Here is an 8,337-nt window from a genome sequence, read left to right as displayed (position 1 = left end):
TATAAAGAATTGACCAGATCATCGAAGGATACAAGGATCAGCTGTTCTTAATTTTATCTGGGGCGAACATGGTTAACGTTGATCAATAATAGCAAATACACTCATGATTGTTTCTGGTTTTTGTAATGGGAAAGAAAAATGTGTAAGGCAGCAAGTGTCAGTAAATTTAAAATGTAAGCCACGCACACACAAGGTCAGGAAATTTAGTCCCTTCTGTGTTAGTGGAACCAGAATAGTTACAACCCTCTAATTCCCACATGGAAGCCGCTGCAAATGTGGGGCAGGTAGGGTGGGATGTTTATACTGGGTTAGATCCAGACTAGGTTAGTTGCAATTAGGTCCAATTGAAATCCTGTTAGCCCTGACTGAAGCCCCAGTGATTTCAAAAGGAACCAAGTGCAGCTTACTTACTAGTTTGGGTCTAAACCACTGTGCTTCACATGTGAGTCAGTCCAGGGAGCCTCCATGGAAGGAATACTTGAGTCTGGGGACATGTAATGCTGGTGCAGAGAAGCTCCTGAACTGGGTGATTGTATTGTGCCAGTGCTTCAGAATTGCCTCTTTCCATATGTACCTACCTGGTTCCTCACATCATCTTTAGAGGCCCTTCTCTGGGTGTCTCTGTAAGTAAGGTATGACAGGTGGCTACTGTTGAGAGGAGCTTTTTAATGGTGGCACACTAATTGTGGAATGCTCTCCCCAGAGAGTCTCCCCTGAACATACTTTGTCGTCTGCTCTAGAAGAGAAGGACCTTTTGCTTTTAATCCCAGCTTTTGAAGAGTTTTTGGCTGTTAAAATCTGATAGGGTGTTTCGCTCTCTGCTGCTCAAGTTTTTATGCTGCATTGCACTTTATTATTTTGTAGTTATACCTGAATACATTTTATGCTGTAAGACGCCTGGAGAACTTGGCACCATTATGTGGGATATAAGCAATGCAATTAAAACAAATAAATATATCGGGTGGTATCTGACTCAGTCATACCTGGAGCATATCCACTGAACTGAAGACTTCCATGATTTTACTCTGAGACTGACTTAATGATAATCTCACCCATTGTTTCCTCGTGGTTGACAAGTCCTTCCTCAAAAGGATGGATCCATATATTTTACAGCCATCCTGGTTGGTTGGCTTAGTGATATTCAGCATACAACAGGTAGATTCTTTGCATTTGTAACCATTCTTACCATTCTCCATTATTTCAAGGAACACATTCTGTGCTTTTTGTCATGCTGGGTTGTACAATGGCACTGAGGAGAAAGACAGTGAGGAAGAAAGAGAATCCTATTGTGGCAAAAACTGCAGCAGCCACTCTACACAATAGAAATAAAGCTATTTTTTTAAAAAAAAAACCACAACACCTCTCTAGGTGCAATCAGATTTCTTGTTTACACTCTGTTTCATTCTTCAGGTTCTTTTGTTTATTATTTTAAAAATCTAAGTTCCAGGGGCACATTATGAAATCTTTCAAGGCTATTTTCCTTTTAAAATGTGTGTGTGTGTGTGTGTGTGTGTGTGTGTGTGTGTAAAGTGATTGCCGTTACATCTTGAATTCTTTTCTTAACATATTACATTATGATGAATGAAAAGAATGGTACAGAATGTGATTCACGGATACCATTTCTTCTTCTGGAAAAAGTGATTTTCCTTCTGCTGTATGGCTCTTTGGGAAGCTGGATGTTACTGCTGTTAGTGAACTACACAGAAATGGGTCATAAGGTCATGCATTTGATTCATGAGCCAAGTTCAAAGTGGTTTGCAGAATTGTTAGCCTGTCAGCAGAACACGTGTTCACCACCTGTTTTAAGATTTGGTTCTAAGTGGCTCTTGCATAGGAAGAGAAAAGGACATATAAACTATGTTCCATGTGTTCCTGATAGGAAATAAAGCCACAGAAAAAGTCCCAAGCTGTATTGTTTCATCACATTTATGTTACAACCAACCTCCAAGCATCACAAATAAGCACTGTAACCACAAAATGCTCTTGTGTGATAGGATCAGTAAAGAGATGATGACTTGCAGCATCCTCAATTGGACTGTAGGGGGAGCCATGGGCAAGGAATTAATGTGTTTCCCCCATCTTCTATTTTCACCTACCTATATGTGATGTTAGGACATTTCACCCAAACTTTTCATGCTTTCCCCCTATATGTAGAAATGGGATAATGATCACTTTCCGGAATAATCAAAGCTTTAAAAAGAAGCATTTTGTGTGATAATTTGTAACAGAGATGTGTGCCTAAAGTTTTGGCTGGTTGGTGAAAACAAGAAGCTCTATTGGGCCACTTTCACAATGACCTCCGTTGCTCCACAGCTCAGGAATGTTGCTACATGCAGCAGGAAGGAGGAGAGAGGTGTGCCTACTGAAAGTTTATCTTCCGTGCCACTGTTGGAAGCAAGGGATCCCTGTCCTCTTTTGCATTTGGTCATCAGATGGAGAGAGCCAAAAGGCTGTGCAATAGGGATGATGGTGCAACTGGACTTCTCCGCGACCCTTCCCCTCTGCAGGGAGGTGGGACCGATTCGGATGGTCCGCCCCCGCCACTTAATGGATACAAATGGTTTCCAGAGAGTGGTAGGGGATGCTTTATCCCACGTTGATGGCTTTTCAGCTGATTCCCTGGTGGCCTGCTGGAATGCAGAGTTAATAAGAGTTATCAACTGTATGGCTCCGAAGTGCCCTCTCCGATTGCATGGAGCCCGGACAGCCCCATGGTTTCCATGGAGCTGAGGGTGATGAAACAATCACTGAGATGGCTAGAGCACAGGTGGCGGAAAACTCATTTTGAATCGAACCGGACACGGGTTAGAGCTCAACGTCGAGCCTACAAAGTGGTGATAGCGATGGTGAGGAGGACCTTCTTCATCGCCTCTATTGCATCTGCAGAAAACAGCAGCAGGAGACTCTTTCAGGTGGTTCACAATTTAACAGAACAACCTTTGCCATCCGGGGCCTGGTAAAGACCCCAAGATCTCCTGCAACAATTTTGCAAAGTTTTTTGCAGATAAAGTTGCTCAGATTTGGAAACAGGTAGACTCCACCATGGGAGCAGGGCCGGGGCAAGAGAATGCTAGAATCCTGTCTAGTAAGTTGCATGGAATCAATCCCAATCTGTTACCTCCAAGGATGTGGACAGGCTGCTTGGACAAGTGAAACTGACCACCTGTCTCCTTGATCCTTGCCCATCCTGGCTAATAAAAGCGAGCCGGGAAGGGCTGGGCGATGGGCTCTGTGGGGTGGTGAATGCTTCCCTCTGTGAAGGAGCCTTCCCAGACCCGCTGAAAGAGGCGGTCATTAAACTGCTTCTTAAAAAAACATCTTTAGACGCGGCCAATATGGCCAACTATCGCCCAGTCTCAAATCTTCCATTCTTGGGCAGGGTGATTGAGCGGGTGGTTGCTGAACAACTCCAAGCACGCCTGGAGGATGCGGACCATTTGGATCCCTTCCAATTGGGATTTGGGCCTCATCATGGGACCGAAACTGCCTCGGTCACACTGGCCAATGATCTCCGGCAGGCTAGGGACAAAGGTGAAAGCTGTTTCCTAGTTCTGCTGGCTCTCTCAGTGGCCTTTGATACCATCGGCCATAACATCCTTCTGGACCGTCTAGAGGAGCTGGGGGCACTGTTATACAGTGGTTCTGCTCCTTCCTCCTAGGGCATGTCCAGAAAGTATTGTTGGGGGATGAGTGTTCAGACCCCTTGGCTCTCACTTGTGGGGTGCGTCAGGGTTCTGTCCTCTCCCCCATGCTTTTCAACATCCAAATGAAGCCGCTGGCTTACTCTACAGCTAGTTAGGGAGTACAAATTGTGGCATACAATAACTTTAAAAGGGCCTGCTGGATCAGGCCAAGGGCCCATCTAGTCTAGCATCCTGCTCTTACAGTGCTCAACCAGATGCCTGTGGGAAGCCCACAAGCAGGGCATGAGCGAATATGATGTTTCTTGCTCATCCAACACATGTATGTGCAGATGAAATGCTGCCAGTCTCATCCTCCTGCTTGGATTTCAGTTTGAAATAAGGACATTGGTGAACATGGGGTTGTGAGAAGTCCCTGGGTCCCGGCTTAAACATGCATTTTCCATACCTCCACCTGTGAACCAAGGAATCAGATGCTTCCAAGGATCCATGTTTCCTGCTTCTTGCAAAGATGCTAACCAGTTTGGGCAAAGGGGTTCTATTGCAGTTTCAGTACTTACGGGGTCTTCTTGTGGAGCAATTCTCCATTTTACTGAAGGGAGCACATTTCTTCTCCTTTGTTCTCAATGCATTGCCGAATGTCTAGCTCAGGCCAGCTACCCAGCCTGGATATAATTCAGAGGATTTTGCATACATCATTTTCTTGGCAACAGCTGCTGTGAATTGTGGCCACTCATGGGAGATGGCTCAGGCAGCCCCAAGGAGAAATCCCAGCTGTTGCATTCTGGGTTTAATGGCTACAAACTGTAATGGATGTGTTATGTACTGAGTTGAATAGGATCCAAACTGCAGCAGTCTGATTGGTCCTAGAACAATAGGATCCAAAATGCAGCAGTCTGATTGGTCCTAGAACAATAGGATCCAAAATGCAGCAGTCTGATTGGTCCTAGAACAATGCAGCAGTATGATTGGTTGGCAGGAACCACCCAATCATGCTCCAGATAGAAGTGAATCCACAACCTGATTGGCTTACAGTAGAATTCCGGAATTAGCCAATCATGTGCAGCCCATTGTGTAAATAATGAATATAAAGCAGATACTTTGAGGGGACATTCATTCATTCCTCCTCACCACTATGAGCTGAATAAAGAGCATGAAATCACTTTGCGACTCTGAGTATATTTCAGGATGCATTGATTCTCTCTTAATTGTTATCAACACAACATTTCAATTGACCAGATTCTGAGTAGTAACTGGTGGTGCCATTGTTTGCTCTCGTTCACTGAATAGGACCGGCGCTTGTTCTCATTACCTTCAGAAGGTGTGTCATCAATAAACACTTTAGTCTGAACTAATGGAGGATGCTATTTGTATTGGGTTAATGGCTCTCTTCAAGGTGGAATAAATGGAAGCACTTCTTTCCGTGTTAGCGTCCTCTTTCATATATTCACCTTTTTAAAGGGGAAAAAACCCCTAGTTCTTAATCTTATCATTATATGCCATGGAGATGGGGGCAGGTATCAAAAGCTTGATTGTCGTCTATACAATTGAACTCTGTCGCTCTCTGGGCTTGTAAAACTCTTTTAAGAATAATGAAAGAAGATAGCATTCCATGTTTTCCTCTGATTTAATTTCTTCTTCTGTGCTGTTGCTTTCAAATAGCTAACAGTGGTGGCTAGTACCCATTGCAACTGATAGGGAGGAAGGCAGGGAGAGAAACAGTAGGTGGAGCTAGAGCTAAGGATAGAAAGAGCCAATCAATTCCAGTTTTGTCCCCATTCTCCTCCTTCCTGAGCTCTACAAGGGAGACACTGAGGGAGAAGATAGACAGGCATTACGACCCCTTGGCCTGGTTCTGAGTAAGAAGGCAGGGAGGGGCAGGGGGCAAGTGGCAGGGGGTAGGGGGTAGGGGGCAGGGGGTAGGGGGCTGGATGAGGGCAGACTGAGCTTGATGAGGCAGTGACCCATCTGCCCTCCACTGTTAGCTACTGCATTTCTCTGTGGTTGTTGGTTCTTGTACCATCACTTCTTTAGCCATTGATCTGGCGTGGTATTGCCACAATCTGCGAACCCATTAAAGCATGTTGATGTTTCTTGTTGACATAATGTGGAGTTCCCTACCTATACTCCACACTGAATTAATAGCTGGGTTGTCAAATGAAGCCAAGCAAAGCCTGGCCTTTACCAGCGATTCTGCAGAACTCAACTGGTGAAGCTTTTAACAGAATGGAGATAAGCATTATCACCTGGAAATGTTTGCAAATTAAGCTACTGTGAAAAGCATGGGAGCAGAAGGCAGTAAAAAATGGGGGGGGGAATGACTAGGTAACAAGGGGAGAGAGGAAAAAAATTGAAAGCCTCAGGTATGAAGCTGCTGGTCAGATGCAGACAAGGGCAGAACTCCTTTACCTTGGGAATGATACACATCTCTTATTGCTACAGGAGCCTGGTCCCCTGAGATGTAACTGCATACAGTGGTACCTCGGGTTACATACGCTTCAGGTTACAGACTCCGCTAACCCAGAAATAGTACCTCGGGTTAAGAACTTTGCTTCAGGATGAGAACAAAAATCGTGCTCCGGCGGTGCAGCGGCAGCAGGAGGCCCCATTAGCTAAAGTGGTACCTCAGGTTAAGAACAGTTTCAGGTTAAGAATGGACCACCGGAACGCATTAAGTACGTAACCCGAGGTTCCACTGTATTGGCTTTCATTTTCATCCCTTGTAATAATACAAGCTAAGCCAAGAGGCATTAGCTGCAGTTGCTTCACATGGTGGGTGTGTTTGTCAGCCTGAGGGCCGCACAACCTTCAGGAAGGGGCTGCATGCGACTGCTGGGTGTAGGCTCAGCCAAAGATGCTTTGCCACTGTAGGCAAGGTGCCCTGAGGCTGCCCAACAACCCCCACAATGCCGCCTTCTGCAAACCAGGTCAGCAGTGCAATGGTGGGGTTGGGACAGGGGTCAGATCTGCTGCCTGAAGCAAATGGCTTCACATTGCCTAATGGATGGTCCTTTCCTGGGTGCCTGTGACCAGAAGCAAGAGAGTAACAGGTGTGTGTTTTACCTTTGTACTGTAGCCTACATTCCAGCTTACATTGCTCTCTCCTATGATCGCAGTTCAAGGGCACATGCCAGCCAGTCAGCCAGACAAAAAAGCATGAGAGGAGAGCCAGTCAGAAGTTGCAGCCTGGATAGAGGGGTCAAGGCTTGAGACCCTTAATCTCAGGCTCACGGGTTGGACTAGATGACTCTCGTGGTCCCTTGCAACTCCACAATTGTGTGATTCTGTGACTCTGCCTTGAGTCTAATCTGTTTCACCTCTTCTTGTGCAAACCTCACGTGCCAAGTCAGACATTGTCCCCAGTTGTAAAGTTAGCAATGTAGCTGCGCCCCCAGCTGCAAGGCCACCCTCCAATCCATTGTGATCAAAAGGTAGATATTCTGCTATTACCTTTGAGTCAGGACTTGCAGAAATTGACAGAGGGACACTTTTGCTGAAAACATCTGGCTAAGAACCTCTGAGATTATACTTCAATAGCACTTTTGCTTTTCATCCCTGGCTGGCATTGAAGCAGCTAGGAAGACACATGCATCTTCATTCGTCATGCTGTTTAGAAAATGTGGCTTTGTGCTTCACAAATATTTTAATCGGGTAATCTCAAGCCATCTGGCAAAGAATAAACATCTTCTTTGTTTTAATTATGTACAGCCTTAGGTCTGATGCTAATTGACAATTTGAAAGAAGATACGGATGGCAGAGAGAGAGAGAGAGAGAGATCAAAGATTATGTTGTACTGAATATTACAGTTTATGCAGCAACCAGCACAGATGTGGAAGCAGCTGTAAAGAACAATTAGCACCATTTCTGAACCTGCAGTAGCATATCTCATAATGAGTAAGGATCACTCGTGGCCTTTTACTACTGTGTACCAGCTCCTTAATTCTGCAGGAGACATGTAATTCTTCAGGGAAAAGGTCATTATTGGAAGACGTTGAAAACCCAAGCTGTGGTGATTACAAAACAGAAATGGGAAGTTGCTACTGCTGCCCCCAAATTTCTGCTTTATAATTCCCATGACTGAGATTTTTAAAGTATTCATTAATGACCCCAAAATACATTTATAGAAGTATTTAAAAAATCAGCCCTATGTAGCAATAATGGGCTGTATCCAACAAAGTTGCCCTAGACTTTTGCCAGCATGATGGAATGTCCTCTCACTGTGTGCCCTAACACTTCCCAAATCTGTTCTAGGGGTTCCCCCAGCTACTGGGGGACATACACAAGCCGTGCACTTATTCCTGCTAAATGCTGCTGCTGCTGCTGGAAAACCAGCATGACCTGAGAGCCAGACTGTTAGCTGGAAGCTGATCTGAGCAGCCTTACACCTCTTCCCCATTAGCAACTTTTTGCTACTTTTGCCCTCCAGCATCAACCCCCATTTCCAGGTATTCCTCCTAACCCATTGGAGAGAGCTGAAGAGCGGTTGGTTCACTTGCTGGGGAGAAAACAAGCATGCATGCGTTCTTGGTTAACAACTCTTTCTCCTCCCTGCCTTCACTACTTCATAGAAGACATTGTTAAGGTGAAACCTACCTATCATTACATAATCCAATGCATATTGAATTAGAAGTAACTCCCACTGTGTTGAATGAGGCTTACTGGCAGGTAATATGCTTGGTTTGGAGCCTCAGGGGCC

The sequence above is a fragment of the Podarcis filfolensis genome (assembly GCF_964270895.1).
Source record: "Podarcis filfolensis genome assembly, chromosome: 3".
Classification (NCBI taxonomy): domain Eukaryota; kingdom Metazoa; phylum Chordata; class Lepidosauria; order Squamata; family Lacertidae; genus Podarcis; species Podarcis filfolensis.
The sequence above is the reverse complement of the archived record's forward strand: the minus strand, read 5'-3'. Positions refer to the sequence as shown.